The sequence below is a fragment of the Aegilops tauschii genome, chromosome 2 (assembly GCF_002575655.3).
Source record: "Aegilops tauschii subsp. strangulata cultivar AL8/78 chromosome 2, Aet v6.0, whole genome shotgun sequence".
In the NCBI taxonomy this organism is placed as follows: domain Eukaryota; kingdom Viridiplantae; phylum Streptophyta; class Magnoliopsida; order Poales; family Poaceae; genus Aegilops; species Aegilops tauschii.
The window spans coordinates 178,339,625-178,361,647 of record NC_053036.3 but is presented as its reverse complement, the minus strand read 5'-3'; the positions used below and the strand labels follow the sequence as shown (position 1 = coordinate 178,361,647).

The 22,023-nt window shown below is 45.5% G+C and overlaps 1 long non-coding RNA gene across 1 annotated transcript; it reads right to left on the bottom strand.

The window, feature by feature from the left end:
* Positions 1-16,424: 16,424 nt before the first annotated feature.
* On the bottom strand, positions 16,425-21,391 carry LOC109780529 (uncharacterized). The gene is made up of 6 exons (XR_006669729.2): positions 21,094-21,391; positions 20,888-20,968; positions 20,069-20,159; positions 19,715-19,775; positions 16,802-17,690; positions 16,425-16,694 (listed from the first exon to the last, which is right to left on the bottom strand). It is a non-coding gene; the product is annotated as an uncharacterized lncRNA (long non-coding RNA).
* Positions 21,392-22,023: the final 632 nt, after the last annotated feature.

Below are 22,023 nucleotides of genomic sequence, written 5' to 3'. Positions count from 1 at the left end.
TAAACAAGGCATACTAGGAACAACCAAAGATAGCATTTGAAACTGAACATATGCTAACTACAAACAACTGAACAATCAAAAAACTTTAAAAGAGGCATATGCGAGCTATAACAGGCTTAACAGCAAGCAAATATATGCATTCCTATCGGTATGTTTAAAACTGGATTGATGAAATGTACTGCACAGTAAATAATTGCACATATAGAGCATCACATTGTGAACAACTGAAATAAACAAGGCATACTTCAAACAATCAGATATAGCAATTAAAACTGGACATATTCTCACTACACTACAAAAGGGACTCGACAAAACAAATCATGGGTTTCCCCCTGTGAAGAGGCACGGCAAAACAAATCATGGGTTTCCTTACTTGTCACACATGGGCTCATTCCCGTGGGAAGAGCACGGACCCTCCATGCGCTCCATGTTGTCGCAGATGGGCTCCTTCCCCTTGGAAGAGCATGGCTGTAGGGTGCCCTCCCTGATGTTGCAGACGGGCGCTTTCCCCTTGGAAGAGCAGATGGTCCTTTCCCCTTGGAAGAGCCGGAGAGGGTGCCCTCCTCGTGGTCGCCGTCGATGAGGTCTGACTTGGAAGCTTTGGATCCCAAGCCAGCGTCGCAGAACGTGTCCTTCAGAATGGCAAATTGTTGACAGCGAGCCAGAGGAGATCAGCGGTGGGGCCATGGATGAGATTGACGGCGGTTGAACCCGAGGGGTTGGGGTGGGCCACTTAACCTGTGACACAGCCCGCCTCAGGCCGTTGCTGTCGATGACCTCGATGTCGTAGCCGGCGGCCGAGACATGCCCGCATACTCTAGCCCGCTGCTTGAGTGCCTGTTGCCAGTAATGGTCGTCAGCTTCCTCGGCGACGTCGGGTGAAGAGACCGCTATACACCTCTTTTGGGCCAGTCGCTCCTCGAGCTCCACGGGAAGCGTAGCCGGGCTTAGGCTGCGACGCTCTGGAGTGGGGGATGGGGATCTGTGGGAAAGGGGGCGTTTGGCAGGCGTCATCTAAGAAACTCAGGGTGGCTTGGGTATGGAGATCGATGGGTAAGCTGCACGGGCAAACCGGCAGATGTTGATAATGGATGCTTGCAGCGGCGGCGGCGGTAGCAGCGGCGGGGACCTTGCTAGGGTTTCGAACGAGGGAGGGGTGTGTGTGTGTGTGTGCACGCCCGAGGAGGTTTTGGTGTGTGTGTGTGTGTGTGTGTGTGTGCGCGCGCGCATGGAGGGGGCGCGGGGTGTTTGAGGAAATGACGCAGGTACTGGAAATTTTACTACGCGGGAGTGAAATGTCGGGCTATTGAAAATTTTGATGATAGTGCATCGCACACGGTCCGGAGATAACAACCTTGTGTTATGAAACAGAAAAACCCTCGAGGCGGGCAGATATTTTCTAGGGATGCAGGCGGGATTGGGAATAAGAAACATCGCACACGGTCCGGAGATAACAACCGCGTGTTATGAAACAGAAAAATCCTCGAGGCGTGTAGATATTTTCTAGGGATGCGGGCGGGATTGGGAACAAGAAACATCGCACACGGTCCGGAGATAACAACCGTGTGTTATGAAACAGAAAAACCCTCGAGGCGGGCAGATATTTTTGAGAAGGGGAGCCTCGTGGAGCCCAATGTACTGTGCGGATGTGTGCGTGACAGGTGCACCTGCGTGGCACACGGTTAGTTTGAGTGAACCGTGTCTGTTGCGTTGAAAGATCGTGGATGTCGCCTAGAGGGGGGTGAATAGGCGCTTTAAAATAATTACGGTTTAGGCTTGAACAAATGCGGAATAAACCTAGCGGTTAATTTGACAAGCACAAAACCTACAACAACTAGGCTCACCTATGTGCACCAACAACTTATGCTAAGCAAGATAAACAACTAAGTGATAGCAAGATATATGACAAGAAACAATATGGCTATCACAAAGTAAAGTGCGTAAGTAAAGGGTTCGGTTAAGAGATAACCGAGGCACGTGGAGACGACGATGTATCCCGAAGTTCACACCCTTGCGGATGCTAATCTCCGTTTGGAGCGGTGTGGAGGCACAATGCTCCCCAAGAAGCCACTAGGGCCACCGTAATCTCCTCACGCCCTCGCACAATGCAAGATGCCGTGATTCCACTAAGGGACCCTTGAGGGCGGTCACCGAACCCGTACAAATGGCAACCCTTGGGGGCGGTCACCGAACCCGTACACTTTGGCAACCCTTGGGGGCGGTCACCGGTACCCGTCAAATTGCTCGGGGCGATCTCCACAACCTAATTGGAGACCCCGACGCTTTCCCGGAGCTTTACACCACAATGATTGAGCTCCGAACACCACCAACTGTCTAGGGCGCCCAAGCACCCAAGAGGAACAAGCTCAAGGGCACCAAGCACCCAAGAGTAATAAGCTTCTCAACTTGTAACTTCCACGTATCACCGTGGAGAACTCAAACCGATGCACCAAATGCAATGGCAAGGGCACACGGAGTGCCCAAGTCCTTCTCTCTCAAATCCCACCGAAGCAACTAATGCTAGGGAGGAAAATGAGGGGAAGAACAAGAAGGAGAACACCAAGAACTCCAAGATCTAGATCCAAGGGGTTCCCCTCACATAGAGGAGAAAGTGATTGGTGGAAATGTGGATCTAGATCTCCTCTCTCTTTTCCCTCAAAAACTAGCAAGAATCCATGGAGGGATTGAGAGTTAGCAAGCTCGAAGAAGGTCAACAATGGGGGAAGAACATGAGCTCAAAAGATAAGGTTCAATGGGGAAGAAGACCCCCTTTTATAGAAGGGGAAAAATCCAACCGTTATGTGATCAGCCCGCACACGAGCGGTACTACCGCTCCACGAGCGGTACTACCGCTCTGGCGGAAGAAGCAGGGAAAAGGAGCAACCAAACATGAACCTTGGGGCGGTAGTACCGCTTATAAGCGGTACTACCGCTGGAGGAGCAGAACACGGGACCAAAAAACAGTAGCGGTACTACCGCCCGATCGGAGCGGTACTACCGCCCATCAGGGTGGTACTACCGCTTATAGGTGGAACTGCCGTGCCTTACTGCCGTGCAACTACTGCAAAACTCGACATGAAAAATGCAAGACCCAAAATCGAGGCGGTACCAGCGCGGAACCGTAGCCGTACTACCGCTTATGGCCATAGGCGGTACTACCGCTTTGGACAGCGGTACTACCGCTTGGGGTGATAAGCGGTACTGCCGCTCTGGCCGCGGTACTACCGCTAGGTAACCAAAACTGCCATAACTTCTGCATATGAGCTCCGAATTGAGCAAACTCAAGCTTGTTGGATTGAGAAAGACGAGTAGCATCAAAACAGCGACCGAGAAGAACCGGCATAACCTCCAACATCGAAAACATCATAGAAGATACGAGTGAACTCCGTTTTCGATGAACTCGAGCTTGTCATCAAGATGACCATAAGCTCCAAAACTCACAAAGAGAAGAACCAAACAAGAACCAACAAAGATGATGCAAGGATGCAATGGTTTGAGCTCTCTATGAACGATACGATCAAGCTACTCATCGAGAGCCCCCCTTGATAGTACGGCAATCGATCCTATAACCCGGTCTCCCAACTACCATCATGAGACCGGTAAAATAGAAAACCTATCAAGAGCAAACCTTTGCCTTGCACATGGTCCACTTGAGCTAGATGATGACGATCTTGACTCCCTCAAGTTGGACCACCTTTCTTGGTTGTGTTGGCTCGATGAAGACTAGTTGATTGCTCCCCCATACTCCACTATGGGTGAGCCACTCTTCCGCACATCTTCACCAGTCCATTGTCACCACAATGGAAGGTAAGCTTCAAGCATTTGATCTCGTCATGATGCTTCACTTGAACTTGCGCACCGCAACCTAACCCCACAAAGAACTCTCACGAAGATCATGGGTTAGTACACAAAGCGTAATCGACAATGCTTACCACACCATGGGATCGCTTGATCCCTCTCGGTACATCTTGTGCGCTTTGTGTGTTGATCAACTTGATTCACTCTTGACTTAGTCTTGATCAACCTTGACTCTTTCCAACTCTCTTCATTTGGATGATGTCTTGAAGGTAAACATGAATGATCACACAATCTTCTTCTTCAAGACATGCTTGCAATAAGTTCTACTCTCACATGACCAATCTTTGGATAATTCCTTAATAACACCTTGGTCACCACATAAACTCCTTGAAACCAACACATGGACTTCAAGAAATGCCTATGGACAAATCCTTCAAATATAACTCAAGGCAACCATTAGTCCATAGAGATTGTCATCAATTACCAAAACCAAACATGGGGGCACCGCATGTTCTTTCAATCGTCATCTGACTTGTCTAATGTTCATAAATTTGGCGAAAAATGACACGGGAGAGGGTCAGAACACGAACACACTTGCATGTGGAGCAAATTTATGTATCGAAAGGGCACGGTATTGCTTGCCCCATCCCCCCCCCCCCCCCCCCCCGTGTCGGCACGAAGGGAATCCTAAGCTATGAATGCATGCCCCCTCCCCCCAACCGAGGTTCACCTAGCAAAGTGCGAAGTAGCTAATAGCCCCCCTCCTCCCTCGTGCCGGTACGAAGGGAATCCTAAGCTATGAATGCATGCCCCCCCCCAACCGAGGATCATTCACCTAGCAAAGTGCGAAGTAGCTAGCAGCCCCCCTCCCTCGTGTCGGCACGAAGGGAATCCTAAGCTACAAATGCATGCCCCCCCAACCGAGGTTCACCCTAGCAAAGTGCAAAGTAGATAGCAGCCCCCCTCCCTTGTGTCGGCACGAAGGGAATCCTAAGCTATGAATGCATGCCCCCCCAACCGAGGTTCACCTAGCAAAGTGCGAAGTAGCTAGCAGCCCCCCTCCCTCGTGTCGGCACGAAGGGAATCCTAAGCTATGATTGCATGCCCCCCAACTGAGGTTCACCTAGAAAAGTGCGAAGTAGCTAGTAGCCACCCCTCCCTCGTGTCGGCACGAAGGGAATCCTAAGCTATGAATGCATGCCCCCCAATCGAGGTTCACCTAGCAAAGTGCGAAGTAGCTAGCAGCCCCCCCTCGTGTCGGCACGAAGGGAATTCTAAGCTATGAATGCATGCCCCCTCCCCCCAATCGAGGTTCACCTAGCAAAGTGCGAAGTAGCTAGCAGCCCCCCACCCCCCTCGTGTCGCCACGAAGGGAATCCTAAGCTATGAATGCATGCCCCCTGACCGAGGTTCACCTAGCAAAGTGCGAAGTAGCAACCCCCCCCCCCACACACACACTTTCAGTCGGCGAGCCAGAGAGGCATATATCTCACCTAGATGGGTCGTAAAACGGACCAAGAATAATCCACCTTGGTCGTACAACCTCTCTCTTGTTGTTGGTCAAAGTGATGGCCGTCCATGCGATCCCGGAGATGGGCTAGCTCGCCAATAATCACGCAAGTAGCTAGTCCCCGAAGACAACCACTGCATGCGTGTGGCCCAAAGATATGTATCTAGACGTGTGTTTTTGAGTAACAATGGAACAACTTCGATGTGGCACCGTGATTTCGAACTAGAAATCCCCACACTGAGTGAGGGTTAGGTTGACAATGCATATGTATGTTACACCACACTTCAAGCCAACGACGGGGATTCATGCATGCATGCGTTATGCGCTCAAACTTAATTAGGTCTGAATCTCACCATGACCTATACTACGATAACATGAACCAAATGAAGAATCCACCATGGTAACCTACCTTGTTGTTGGTCAAGGTGATCATAGATGTCCACGCGAGCCCACGAATATATAGGCTTGTTGCCGATAACCTCGCGAGGGAGTGTATCATTCGAAGGCAACCACTACATGCATATGTATGGAGGTGATGCGTGCATGCATGTTTGAATACACAACATTGATGTGGCGCGTGTGTCAAAAATCGTACACTAGCTCCCCACACAGAGCGAGGTCGGTTCATGATGTGTCGTTGTACTAGCCACTTTGACTCGATGGGAGGGAATGCGTACACATGCATGTGTGTGTGCTCAAACTGTATCATGCATGTCATCCCAGAGCAAAAATAATAATCCCCTCCTAAGTCAAATTAACCTCTCTTATTGTCAGGCAAAAAGTAGTGATGGACCAAGCGGGCCCACGGATGGAAAGCATCGATATCGTAAAAAAAATATAATCACCGTAAAAAATATTTTACGTTATGTAAAATTACAAACGTAAAAACATAGTGTAAAATATACATAAACTCCAAATGTTCTTGTCTTATGACCTATATTTTTAGTTTCTTATACCAAATTTTACGTAGTGAATCAAAGGGAATGTAACTATTTGAATTCCAAATGTAATTTAATTATGAAGTGATCGTAAGATTACCTCAGGTGAAGAATAACTTATTCTGCACCCTGGGTGATGAATAGCATCACTATATATATGTGTGTGTGTGTGTGTGTGTGTTGAATACCCAAAATGCATAACTTTGATGTGCCACATGCCTCAAAAACCGTAAACTATGTACCCACACAGAGTGAGGTTCATATCAAGCGTACTACATATGATGGTCCCCTTCCCCCCCTCTTCACCGCATATTATATGCTCCTGCCGTAATATATGTACAACTCAAAAGAATCCTCATCGATGGTGAAATTAATTAACCTCTCCTGATGTAGGTCAAGGTGATGCATGCATGAATCGACGATGGCCTTGTGGGCCCACAGATGGAAGCGTCGCACGTGAGTGTCCTAGCTAGGATATGCATGTGGCCCAAAAAGGTGTTGTGTGATGTTTGAATAACCAATTTCACAATTTTGATGTCGCACATGTCTCGGTAACCAAAAAGTCCCGACACTGAGTGAGGTGTACTTGTTCACGGACGCGTATGTATAGTATATATGCTAGTCACCTCCCACCTCTTCGACGCGTACTATATACCACCATAACACAAACAAAAAAGATTCTACCTTGCTGGTCAAATTAACCTCACCGACGGCTGTTCGTCGAAGTGATGGACGACGACCTCGCAGGCCCACAGAAAGCGTCACACGCGAGTATCGAGTGTCGTGTACATAGGACAACCATCGACTGCATGTGGCCAAAACATTTATGTATGAAAGTGTTGTGTAATGTTTTAAATAATGATTTCACGACTCTGATGTGGCACCGGCCTGCCTAACAAAACGGCCAATCCACACGGTGGCTCACAACTCGTAGTGTACTGCGAGCCACCCGCCACCCCCAGACGCACACACCCACACACACACCGCGAATCCACCGCAACTACGATGCATGTTAAATTAATTATTCCGTGGTGAACATACATGTTATCAAAGGAGGGACGTTTTAATTTTAAAAAATCACAGAGATCATTAAGACGTTTTAGTACATTGATTGATTGATTTTCTACAGGTATAATGTGCAAAAATCAAATTTGAGCTACATGCACACATGACAGTGCACCTAAATGGATTGCAAAAACACATGTGTCTCACTGGGTGCATGTTTACTCCCCCGCAACAAATTTCAAACATTGAGAATCTTGATTTTTAAATTCTAGTACATCCAAAACTTATTTGAAGTTCATGAAACTTATCGTGTTGTCATATGGACACCAATACAAAGTGGCATTGTACTTTTTTTGTCAAATTTGAGACCAGTTTTGATGTAATCTTTATCTAATTACAGACGGGAGATTATTAATAATTGGGAACCAATATCCCAGACGGATTATTTATTCGAACCGTTAGCGTTAGACCAACAATGGATATGTGCCATGCTTCGGTTAAGCAATAAAGCGACAGCATTAATCATCCAAATGAAAAACAATATACGTGCCGCCGCGCGACCCGTGTGGCGTGCGAGCAGGCGTGAGTTGACGGGACGCATGCGAGCAGTCCGCCGCACAGGCAGACCGGGAGGCGTGCGTGCAGGTGTGTGAATTGACAGAGGCGTGCTCGCTACGCAGTGTCATCGGGATGCGTGCGAGTAGCTGTGTGAAATTTTGGTAGGCATGCCAGCAGTCCGGTGCGCAGGCTCACCGGGAGGCGAGCCATCGGTTTGACCGCCGCCCGCCTCTCTCCCACAACTCTCACTACTCCATATTAATGGTGCGCCCGAGCGGCCGCACCCCCCATCCTCGCTACTCACACACAATTCTCTCTCTCCGCTTGCATCCTCGACGCCGCTCTCGGTCCTCAAAGCCGTCAGTGTATGAGGATGCCACCGAAGCGTCCCATCGGAGGGAGTGGCGACGCCGGGGCTGCTAAAGCACCGGAGCACGGCATGGAGATGGAGACAGAGGTTGCCGTCACTGCCGGCGAGTTATCGCTGCACCCTGACGTCGTCGACGGCGTCGAGCTTCCACAGCCAAAGGCGGAGTTCCACACCAACTCCGACGACCACTCCGGCGACGACTCCGACGACCACTCCGGCGACGACTCCGACGACGACTCCGGCGACGACGGACAGCTGGTTAGTCATCTATACCCATTTATGTGTCAAATAGATCATAGGGTTTCTCTGGTTACTCCTGCCTCCCCTTTTTGAAATAGAAATCCTATGGTCATGTTCTCCCAATCCATGAAATTTGAGTAAGTTTCGTTAGATCCGTGTAGTGTATTGATTGTTTGAATGGTATAAGTGATAAGTGATTAGTTGTTTCATCTGTGCAAATGATTTCTGCTAGTAATCCGACTAGGATTAGCATTCGTGCTAATAATTCCTAGCCAGGGCTTGACAATTGATTTTGAATGACCTACATATGTTTGTGTCATTATTTTCTTCCAGATTGGTCTGTACATAGACGAGTGTACTTAAAAATCGAACCATAATATTTGGATATGTATAAATAAATAACCATAAATTTCTAATCCTACTTCACGGCATGTAATCATTGATTTGATGCCAAATTTGTTTTACTATTTGTATAGGTGCTGTCTGACAATGTGGACAACAAGGATGAAGATGGCCAGAGGAGGTACAAGAGGCAAATCCTCAGGGGGCTTTATGCGGGAATGCATAACAGGCGTATTAGGACCTGGAACAGCGGCTATGGATGCCCATTTTGCAACCAGGGACGGGCCGTTGGCTCCTTCAAGCAAAAGTATTCTCGCAGGGTGGCACACGGCGCGTACGCCGAATACCTGGAGAAGCTTCAGGATCGTGTCGGACGCATATGAGATAAGATGTGGGGTGGATCGAACTATGTACGCTTGAGTATGCTTAATGACGGTTGAACTATGTACTTATGATTGAACTATGTTTATATACGTGTACACTTATTATCTTTTAGATCGGGTTCGCGCCTTGGCGCAAGGGTGCCGGTCCCGACGTTTTGGTCAACCAGGTAATTTGTATATGCATTAACACAGGATAACACACGCAAAAGATTAGAGAACCAATAATAAAACTACAGCATAATTTATTCATAATTTACAACCATGGAGTGGTAAATCCATCCGAAGGACTGCCTAATAGCGGTGATTACACATAATTTACAATAAGGTAGGATAGTCTGCTACCACACTTCGCCTTTGTATAGGATCACGTCTATATACGATAATATTAGTCGATAAATCAAAAGAACTACATCTTCGTATGCGGTCTAAACATCGGTCGCATTCGCCACAGCTCAAGCTCAGATGAGAAGTAACCACTATTGTTGTCCTCATGATAAAGCAGAAGGTTTAGCCTGCAGCATGGCATAAAGTTCAGTACAAAAGCATATTGAGAGTAACAGAGCATATATTTCAGTACTAAAGAGTTTCAGAAGCAGGCATAGTGACACTGAGGTCAATATTGAGTAAGCAAACCACATACAGGACTAAACCAAAATTGACTATGTAGGCTATTTTCCATACAAAGCAACAACGGCAAAAAAGCATGCGAGGAGATTCAGGTAACCTTGCATATCGGATACAAAATACCTAGCATTTATATCACTGAATCATATATCAGTCACAAAAAAAAAAATCATTGGTATAGTTATTGGATCTATCTAATTAAAAAAGGTAGCAAGCAACATATAAATTCATTAGAAATACATTGTATTCCATATAGCAATCCACTCAAAAGGAACAAGAATGGAACATACAAGATTATGTACAGCCAAGGGAAGAGTTTCATTACCAAGAGATCCTGCATAACCAATCTGTGTCATCACAGATGTAGCCTGCTCCAAATCCTTTAATACCAAGTACAAACTGTAACCTGCTCCAAAGGCTACTGCTCTATGCTCTGTGCTCTGTTTTATTTACTGAGTGCTCTGGAAAACAAAGAAAACAAAACACTCATTGGCTCGGAACACAATTTTTTTTTGATAAAGTTTACACTTAATAGACACCAATTAATTACCAAATTTATCATCATTTTTGGTGAACATTAATAAACAGCGGACTCATGATATTGGTATGTAAGTAATTATCTCCAAAAGATCTTCACATGCACGCAGACAGCAGTCTAGTAATTCTCGATCTTCATAAGAGTTAGCTTCAGTTGCAGTATCAATGATTAGTTTAACACGCATGTATAGAGTGTTTGTTTTACTGCTACCTCTTCATATGTTGTCAGTCAGTTCTTCCAGGTAAAATATCCTGAAACAAGTTTATTCCATGCACAAAACCTAGCTAAGAATGGTACTAAACATATTTTTTCAGTGAAATTTTAACACCCAAAATAATCATGAAAACCCCTCCCTTTCTAAGACCAGCAATGGTGGTTCTCAGCATTTGAAGCGTTTTTTCACTTGCAAAAAGTATTCAATAAACAGTCAGGCACACACACAGTACAGTACAGTGCAGGATGAGCATGTGGCACGACATTTTCTTTCGTAAAAGAAATAAGCACTATTTTTAGACAACAGTTTTACCAAACAATTATATCTCAATCCAATCTAGCCAAACCAAACTCCGCCATTCTATAGCCTAAAAAGGCAAACAAACTATGATAGGCTCTTGGAATCTACATCTCGTCTACCAAAACATACACATGACCACCATTAGCTAACTGGAGAGAGGGAGAGACCTGATAACTTGTGAGAGGAACCTGAAACCAAACTCTGCTATTTTAGCCTTAAAAGGTACACAAACTATGAGAGATGTTGTTTTCAAATATTATGAAATGCATGGTCTGCTGTATAAATGAAGATGCATATTGGCATGTCTAGCTAAAACTATGAATACCTACTTTAGACCATTTCGGCCGTCGGATCCAGATGCTTGATCCATCTTTCTGTAGACGTGCAGCAAGCATAGAATCTGAAAATGAATTAGTGATCATATGATTTTTCTAACCAACTACGGAATCTGGTTTCTCAATAAAGGGTGCAGGCAAAGTTTTAATTTGTAGAAAATGGAGTTGAATACGTCCAACATTCATGCAAAATCTGAAGAAAATAAAAATATATTAAAACTCTATCTAAAACGTAATACATGTGCATTGTAGCGGTCCCTATATCCATCGGCCATGACCCTTACACCTTTAGTATATATATATATATATACACCACACAATTTTCTGAGATGAAGCCATTGCCTGTCTATATGAATAAAGTTATACATGATAGCAGAAAATTAGGAACTTTGAACAGTACATTTAGTAAACTGCAGTCAGAGAAACATATATCACCTAATGTTATTCTTTTTGGCTCAACAATTAAGAAATGGAGAAGTACAAATATTCGAAGCAAAAGGCTGAATCGGTCAGCCTGTGCCATCACCACTACCTTAGCCACCAACAAATCAAATCTACATAAACCTACAGACAAAATTAGAATCTATAGAGGGATGATCTTGCACACCTCAACCAAAATCACAGTTGCAAACGCAAGCCAGATTGACATGGTCGTTGAGGAGAAGCATTCAAATGGAGAAACCCACAGAAAAATCTGACAGAAACAAAATCAAGCAGCAACTTAACAGTTTGTAAAATTGAGAACATAGCAACAGGAGGAAAATAGAGAAACCATACACATCATAGCGATATTCTTCGACGACCGTGCATTGAGCCGCTGCCAAACAGGAGCCTGTGGTGCGGCAACGGCCAGTCGACGTCACCTTTCACACTCCGCCGCGGACCCACGTCTCCCTTGCCAAAGCCTGACCTCCACCCACGCTCGTCTCCCCTCTCATCTGCAACTGCTCGCTCTCGATATTACTTGTGATGCTTGTTGGCAGGAAAACGAATTATAGACTGAAAATTGTGCAGAAGCATAAATACATTTAATCCATGACACATACATAACCAATCATAATGTACAAAGCACCTTGTCCCAAAAACACATAACCAGTGGTTAGGAGCAGCAAGGTTCTAACCAAAATATAACTACCAAACCTATATGAGTAACACAGAAACCTCTAAAAATATCCTTTGACTCATATGGAACAGAGGATGTAAATCTCAAACGACATAGCAACAAATATATTTCTCCACAAATTAAACATATATGTGAATGATGAGATATATTGCATAAGCAAGTCAGATAACCGTGAGATGTAACGTACTGTACAGGTAAGTGATCCAAGACTGCAGCTAAATTTCAGAAGAAAAAAAACACACTGTTGAGTAGGCAATGGAGCACTAATATTGCGGAGAGTAATATTTCCTTGCAGCCACACACCATGTAGGCATAGATAAATAAGACTGGGGGTTAAATCAAAAGAAAGTGGAAGGGAGAGAGAGATAGAGAGTGGGGACCTCTTCCATCTTTCTATATGTTGAATCTACATAGCCATCATGGTTTTTATGATTCCCGTCGCCTCTTCCGAAAGCAGCTAAACCAATTATCTCATCAATCATTGCTGACAACGCCTGGTAAAGCTGAAACCACAAATGGGGATATGAGAGCCTTCCTATGAAGGTGTGCATAACAACAAATATTATATGTTTACATGAGAATAATATCCCACCAAGGGTAGGCATCACCGAGAACAAACACTTCCATTGAGTTAAAAAATTATTGGAGGGCAATACATAGGTATGATAGATCCTCTGGATCACTAGGCTAGATTAGATCCGGTAAACCTACCTTGTGCAGCAGAGGATGAACTCGAGCTGGAGGCCATCGTGGTGCTGGGGCGCACGGCGATGGCGGAGAGTGGGCAAGGTGGAGGTGGCGGCGATGTGTAGGCAGTGGCGGCGGCGGAGCTTCCCGTCACTGTCAGCGCTAGACCTAGATCGGGTCGGGGTTTTCGGTGGGGAGACTGGCAACGCGGTGAACCTCGTACCGCGTGCCGCCGGCCCCCACCTCTTTATGTAGCGCTGCGTGACAGGTGCCCGTCAACCATATTGCGGTTGGGCGCCCCCGATCAGGGCGCGGATCAGGGGCCCGGTGGGCCGTTGGGCCCACACGGAAAGAGATCAACCTAACATTCTCCCCCTTGATCTCAACTTTACTTTTAACTTTACACTTTCTAGTTTATCTGTTTCATCACATATTGGTACATAGAGCATGTTTCATCGTCACGGCTTAATTGCCGTTAGAATCATACAGCTACAACATACTTTATGTTCAGAAACAAATTCTGTTCCTTTTGGGCCTATCCAGGAATCATAAGGCTTTCCCTTAAACCCATGCCGGCTAAGTGTTCCTTGAACACATTGGGTGGTAAGCCTTTCGTTAGCGGATCCGCAAGCATATCCTTTGTCCTTATATGCTCGAGACTTATAGTTTGATCCTGGATTTTATCTTTCACAACATAATACCTTATCTCTATTGTTTTGGCAGCATTACTCGACTTGTTGTTGTGAGCGTAAAATACTGCGGGTTGGTTGTCGCAGTACATCTTTAGTGGTTTGTGAATACAATCTACCACTTTCAAGTCGGGTACAAATTTCTTTAGCCATATCGCCTGCCCCGTGGCTTCGAAGCATGCTATGAATTCTGCATACATCGTGGATGATGCAACTATCGACTGTTTGGAGCTTTTCCACGAAATAGCTCCCCCAGCGAGGGTGAATATGTATCCTGACGTGGATTTTCTATCATCTCTGTCCCCCGCAAAATCTGCGTCTGAATACCCTTTTATCTCTAGGGAATCACTTCTCCTGTATATTAGCATGTAGTCTTTCGTGCCTTGCGCATAACGCAATGCTTTCTTTACCATCTTCCAGTGTTCTAGGCCTGGATTCTCTTGATATCTACCGAGTACCCCGGTGATAAAAGCTAAGTCAGGGCGAGTGCACACTTGTGCATACTGTAAGCTGCCAACTGCCGAAGTATATGGTACTGCTTTCATTTGATCGATCTCATACTGGTTCTTGGGACATTGAAATTTCCCAAAACTATCGCCCTTAACTATTGGAGCAGGTGTGGCTTTACTCGCATGCATATTATACTTTTTAAGAACCTTTTCTAAATATGCTTGCTGAGATAGTCCTAAGACTCCATTGTTCCTATCTCGGTGAATTTCTATGCCCAAAACATATGATGCTTCACCAAGATCTGTTATGTCAAAATTTGAGGATAAGTATTTCTTTGTTTCTTGTAGTAGACTAACATCACTACTAGCAAGCTGGATATCATCCACATACAAGATTAGGAAAATATATTTCCCATTTTTAAACATTGCATAAATGCAATTATCCTCAATATTTTCTTTAAATCCAAAACTTTTAATCGTTTGATTAAACTTTAGATACCACTGCCGAGAGGCTTGTCTTAATCCATAAATGGATTTCTTCAGGCGGCATCCCATATTTTCCTTGCCTTCCATGATAAAACCCTTGGGTTGTTTCATGTAGACCTTTTCTTTTAAATCACCATTCAGAAATGTCATCTTAACATCCATTTGATGTAACTCTAAATCAAAATGAGCAACTAATGCCATTATGATTCTGAAGGAATCCTTACATGAGACTGGAGAAAATGTCTCATTGTAATCTATCCCTTCTCTTTGTGTAAATCCTTTTGCCACGAGTCGTGCTTTATACTTTTCTATATTCCCTTTAGAGTCATACTTAATTTTATAGACCCATTTACAGCCTACTGTTTTGGCTCCTTTAGGAATTTCCTCTAAGTCCCAAACATCTTTGGAACTCATCGATTTCATCTCGTCTTCCATTGCCTTCATCCACTTCGATGAATGAGGGCTTCTCATGGCTTCTTCATATGAGGTGGGATCTTTTTCCATATGAACCATTTATGTGTTATAAACTTTAAAGTCAGTAGAAATAGCTGACTTTCTTGGTCTTGTAGACCTTCTAAGGGCGTCAGTTTCTGGCACATTTTGTGCCTCAACTTCTGGCACTTCTTCTAAATTTTGCTGTTGCACCTCCCTTTCATGCTCAACAACGGGTTCAGTCGGCTCCTGACGGACAGGTTCCGGATCTTTCCCCATAGCTATCATGGGTGGAGTTGCAACTGGTAGTGAGAAAAATGACTCCTGAATCATCGGATTAGGTGCATGCACCCTCTTCTCCTCAAGATCAATTTTCCGAGCTACCAAGCTCCCCCTCATCATTTCGTCCTCTAAGAAGACTGCATGTCTCGTTTCTACAAACTTTGTATATCTGTCAGGGCAGTAGAAACGAAAACCTTTTGATCTGTCTGGATAGCCAATGAAGTGGCAACTTACTGTTTTGGGATCTAACTTTGCAATGTTTGGATTAAACATTTTGGCCTCAGCAGGGCACCCCACACCCTGAAGTGTTGTAGGGAGGGCATCCTTCCTGTCCATAGCTCGTACGGTGTTTTGGGCACCGACTTGCTTGGTACTCTATTGAGAATGTGAATGGCGGTTTTAAGCGCCTCCATCCATAATCCCAATGGCAAGTTGGAATAACTCATCATGCTGCGCACCATATCCATAAGGGTACGGTTGCGCCTTTCAGCTACTCCATTTTGCTGAGGCTCGCCCGGCATTGAATACTGGGCTACTATGCCAGTCTCCTGCAAGAACTTCGCAAAAGGTCCAGGGACTTGGCCATATGGAGTGTGTCGACCGTAGTACTCTCCCCCACGGTCGGACCTTACTATCTTTATTCTTTTATCGTGCTGATTTTCAACTTCAGCTTTGAATATTTTAAATTTATCCAACGCTTCCGATCTTTCTTTGATTGGATAAATATAACCATAGCGAGAGTAATCATCTGTGAATGTGATGAATGAGTCATATCCATCCACACTTTTCATCGAAAATGGTCCACAAATATCAGTGTGAATGATTTCTAGTGTGCCTGTGCTATGGATTGCACCTTTTTTGATTTGTTTTACGTACTTTCCTTTAATGCAATCTATGCATTGTTCTATGTCTGAAAATTCTAACGGAGGAAGAATTTCACTTTTGACTAATCTTTCTATTCTCCCCTTCGAAATATGGCCCAAGCGACAGTGCCATAGTTTCGATGAGTCAAATGTTCTTTTTCTTTTCTTTTGTACTTTATTCGACGCAGAAACATGTTCTTTCACATTGCAAACGGAATAGACTTTTTCACGAAGTGATAACAAATAAAGCTCATCATGTAGTAAAGCATCACCCACATAAGCATTATTTAACCAAATGGCACACTTGCCATGTCCAAAATAACACTCATAATTATCTTTGTCCAAGCAAGAAACACTTATTAAGTTTCTATTACATGATGGAACGAATAAAACATCTCTAAGTAGAAGATTGAATCCATCAGCTAACTCCAAGGAGATATCACCGACAGCTTCAACTTCTGCTTCAACTCCGTTCGCCACTTCAATGCGTCTTTCGCTTCTTAGCGTAGTCCGCGTCGAATGGAATCCCTGTAAAGAATTGGCAACATGAACAGTTGCTCCTGAGTCAATCCACCAAGTGGATTTTGAAAACTGTGCATACAGGGATTCATTGACAAATGAAACTATATTGTTACCTCTTTTTGCCATGATCGACTTTAGCCAAACGGGATAGTCTTTCTTGTAATGCCCGGTCTTCTTACAGTGAAGACAAGTGTCTTTGTCCACTGAGAAAAGTTGTTGCTGACGCTGATGCTGATAGGAAACTTTTCCTTGTGGCTTTGAAGGAGAACTTTTGTTGTTTAGATTGTAATTCTTTCTTTTGTGACCATGCACATAGTTGAGTGTACCACCATGTGAGGCTTTTAGTCTCTCCTCTTCTTGAACACACATTGCTATTGTCTTTTCTACGTCCCATGTTTCAGGTGACATATTATAGTTCACTACAAAAGCTTCAAACTCCTTCGGCAATGAAGCCATGACAAGGTGGACCAGGAGCGCTGGTTTGATCTCCAGATCCGCATCCATTGGTTTGAGCTTTGCAGCCATATTGCTCATCCTGAGGATGTGCTCTCTTATGCCATGACTGCCACCTGTGTATTTTTCTGTCACCAGTTGCTCTAACACCTGGGTGGCATATATCTTTGAAGAGCCAGTGAACTGGCTCTTTATCTTTGAGAGCAACTCCCCTGCGGAAGTGCACTCTGCAATGGAGCCCACAATGGCGCTCTCAATGGTGTTCTTTATAAAGGCCATGCATTTTTTTATTTGCATTGACCCACTTTTGATTATCTATGAGGTAGGACTGCTCCAAAGGAGCATAGTCCCCTCTCTTTTTAGCCCATGCAGCATCATCGTCAGTAGCCTCTCTTACTGGCTCTGTGGGTCTGACCGGCTGTGGTTTCTCCACAACCCAGTCAAGATCAGCACAAACAAACGCCAGTTCAACTTTCTTCCTCCACTCAGTGTGGTTGTCACCTCTGAGTGTTGGAACTTCTTTTAGGCAACTCATCAAATGAAAGCCTCCTGAAATTACAATTTAAATGACATCAATATAACAATCATATGTATTAATCTAACGTTGGTCAAATTAAACATATAACTGTCTATGCAATTAAATCTATATTACCGTTGGGAAAAAATTAGAAATAAATGCACCTTTAAATAAAACATGATCATGTTATTAACAACGTTGGTCATAAAAATAACATAATCATATTCATTTTAATAATCACTTTAACATGCTCTTAGAAAACTTAATACTATGGAAACTTTTATTTTCTTTGTAAAAGAACATTAATTATTTACACAGCGGAAAAACATGAATAAAAATTCACGAACTTTTTAAGCTTTACAGAAACTTTTCTTTGACCAAATAAGAAATCATGAACTTTTTTAATTTTCTTTATAAAATTCATGAACATATATTTTCTGAAATTTTCCATTTGCATTTTCAGAAACTTTTTCTGTCACTTTTCTATTTTCTAGACAAAATTTTCGTTGGAAAAAATTGCATAGGAAAACTATTTAAAATCTGCCCAGAAAATGGACTAGAACTATTAAAAAACGAAATAAGGAAAACAGCCGGCCTCGGCCCAGCTCGCGCGGCTGCTGGCCTTGGCCCAGCGCGCGGCAGCGCCCGCAGCTGGCGGCCTCGGCCCAGCTCGCGCCTCCCTTTCGGCCCAGTGGCCCGCAGCCGCTTTAGGGTTTAGATCGCCGCCGTCCGTCGCGATCCGACGGTGGAGCGTCGTTTGCGCTGGATCAAAACGATCCGACCGGCCTCACCGCCCGAACCCTAGGCGCATTGCGTTTCTCCTCTCGCGCGCCGCGCGCCTCTTCTCGTCTCTTTCGCCGGTGGCGGCTCCTCTCGCAGCCCACGGCCTGCTCTCTCCGGCCGCCGACGACGGTGACGAAAGTCACCGCGCCAGGCGTGCCTCCCCTTTCTTCCCCTTCCTTTCCCTTTGCACCCTTTTCTTCGTGCGATAGAGAGAGGGAGAGTCGGGCTTGCGAGCCGGCCTCTGTGATGCAGCGGGGTCGGGGCTCCGCCGGCCGCCGCCGGCGACAGCGCGCCACCGCGCCGCGCGAGCACCCTGTTCCCCTTCTTTTCTCTTTCTCTTTCTCTTTTTCACACATCCACCACCTCCTTCTGATTAGAGAGAGAGAGGTGAGCTGCCGCACCACGGCGACCTAGATGGACGGAGCGGCTGCGCCCCTGCCGACCCCTTCGCCGGTCGCGCGTTCCCCTTGTGGTGAGCGCGCCGCCGTCGAATGGGTCGGTGGTGGTGTTCTTTGCCCCTGTGGGGTGAGTTCTTCGTCCGACGCCTCGGCTTGCCGATGCGCGTCCGGATCGAGAGGAACAGGTGCGGCCATGACGGCGGCACAACTTTTCTTTGAGCTTTCTTTGCCCTTCTAGGGTTCTTTGGGGGAGAGGGAGTTCTTTTCTTTCTCTGTTTTATCTTTTTACCGAAAATCATCTAGCCAAGATGGCCTGATACCATTGATAGATCCTCTGGATCACTAGGCTAGATTAGATCCGGTAAACCTACCTTGTGCAGCAGAGGATGAACTCGAGCTGGAGGCCATCGTGGTGCTGGGGCGCACGGCGATGGCGGAGAGTGGGCAAGGTGGAGGTAGCGGCGATGTGTAGGCAGTGGCGGCGGCGGAGCTTCCCGTCACTGTCAGCGCTAGACCTAGATCGGGTCGGGGTTTTCGGTGGGGAGACTGGCAACGCGGTGAACCTCGTACCGCGTGCCGCCGGCCCCCACCTCTTTATGTAGCGCTGCGTGACAGGGGCCCGTCAACCATATTGTGGTTGGGCGCCCCCGATCAGGGCGCGGATCAGGGGCCCGGTGGGCCGTTGGGCCCACACGGAAAGAGATCAACCTAACAAGGTAAACTTCAGAGATTACATGCATGTTTAGAATACTCAAGCAAAAAGGTATAGACTACACCTTCTAATATATGCAATACAATGTAAAACATCTGCATTGTAATAGGTGCAATAACAATGATCAAATAGGAAAATAGGATGATACTGTGGTATTCCCAACCTTTGATTTGTCTGCCAACGGGCCTATGCAATGGCATCTTTGCAAATTTTCAAAAGTAGTTCTGTAAGAACAAAAGAAGAAACTGACAAATCAAATAGTTCAATGATGACGCCATTATGTGATCTAGCATAACAAATATGCCACAGGATGTGAGACTTACACCATCCAGCACCTATCTACATGACTTTATTGTAGGAAATCCACAAATGACAGCTAAGGTCTAGACATGAATGAGTACTGATGCTAGTTCGAACTGATCCATGATTCAGAACTTAACAACAAATTAGAGGGAACAAGTACATATGAATTATCCAAACAAGGCAACCATGACAGATTCTGAGCTCGTTGCCATACCTTTTTGTCCCCACACATCCTAGCACTCCAGATGCACTGACTTGCAGACCATTTACTCAAAGTACCTTGCACTATTATTCAGAATAAGACCCTGGAAAAATCATACACATGAACATTAGAGCTAGTATGGTATGATATCCAAGCAGCAAACTAACTCAATGCTACCAGCATGTTTCCAACTAAATGCACTTCTGAGATTCTAGGAGATAAAACATCAAAATCGAAACCAGTAGTGAATGACTTCATCATATGCAACACCCCAAACACACTGGAACAGCCAAAAAGATAACTAAGCACATAAAAAGACAACTAAGCACATAAAAAGACAACTAAAGCAAGAAATTAGCGATCAAATAACTATAAATTGAGTCGGTGACCTAGAACTCGAATATGTCAGCGACTTTGTTCGGCTAGTGAAGCTACCAGCAACAGCAAGTCTGCAACAATGTGTGAACTTGAAAAAAAAGAGGAACAAACAGTATTTTCTATGTGAGAATAATGTACAAAAATGAGGGGAGCGATTAACTGATCGTAATTCCAACCGTCTATAGATTATAGACTCAGAATCTCAACAAATTAGACTATGATATTCTATCAAATCAAACGATATGTGTACTTCAAGATGCAAAAAAGAAGACTCTGTTCGGTCCACGTGAACGCCCCTATAAGAAAGAGCTCTAGTTCTTTCTCAAGCAGTAAAAAAAAATCAAAGTATACTACAAACTTCATTGATCTTGTCTCTCTAATTAATAATCCAAGAAGCGGCAAGTTAATTAGGATACTGCCCAGGCATGGGGCTCGAAGGTGTGCTCCACGTACAGTAGGGCACGCGAACTCGGGCTTGGCCACGTTGACGCCATCCATGTCTAGCTCGTCCATCCCCGTCCAATCTTCGCCAATCTGCAAGAACGGACATATCAGGCACTCAATCATGAAACCCGACGGGATCTCCCTCACTCCTCTCCCAGCAGCAGATCGAGATGTAGAAAACCAACAGAAAAAGGGGATCTAGATCAGATTCATACCTCCCTTGTCGATGTGTTGGGGTGCTGCAGTTTTTGCCCTGCCTGCGGCGCGTACGGTCGGCATGTCCACGAGCTAGTGTTCCGGGCGCGAGGAGGGAGAGAGGGACGAATGGCAGCTCAATCGCCATGGCAGCGGCTCAGTGGAGGTCGGAGTGGAAGGAGGAGGTGAGAGGAGGGAGTGGAAGGAGGTGGGAGAGGAGGTGAGAGGGCGGGGAAGGATTGCTTGCGGCGGCGGCGGACGAGGGAGACATGTGCGGGAGAGAGAGATCGATTGGGCAGGAGGCGACGAATGTGACACGTGTTGACCTAAGACGTGAAATTACGAAAATACCCTAGCGGGGGCACTGTAATATCAGCGGTGGCACGAGATTTTTACAGTGGGGGGAGGGGTGTGAAACTGTTCATTGCAACAGTGCCTCCAGGTTGATCCGACGACGTAGGTCGTCCCAGTGCTTGATCCGACGGCCCATATCCGATCAAGCAACCAGATCCAACGGCCGGGGATTCAAACGGCTGAGGAGCCGGGAGGATGCCTGTCATTCTTATTTCTCGATGTCTGAGTATGTTAAATATTTCTTCAAATTTTGGTAAAAATTACAACGGAGGACCAATAAACCAGGACAGAGGTAGTACGTCAATCACACACGGTTCTTAAAATTGGAACCGTGTGCAATGACTTTCATTTGCCTGCTCCGCCAATCATACACGGTTCGCTCTAGCAAACCGTCGCCCCCAAAATTCTTGTGGGACAGAAAACCCTCACCACCCAATTCGAAAAAGAAAAAAGAAAACTCTCACCATCCCCACGTCCCAAAAACCCTCACCGCGCCCGCCACCCCCGGCCCCTCCGATACGTTCCCCATTCACACCTGCACAAGCTCCTCTGCGTCTATGCCATGGCACCACCTATCGCGGCGGTAAACACTTAGC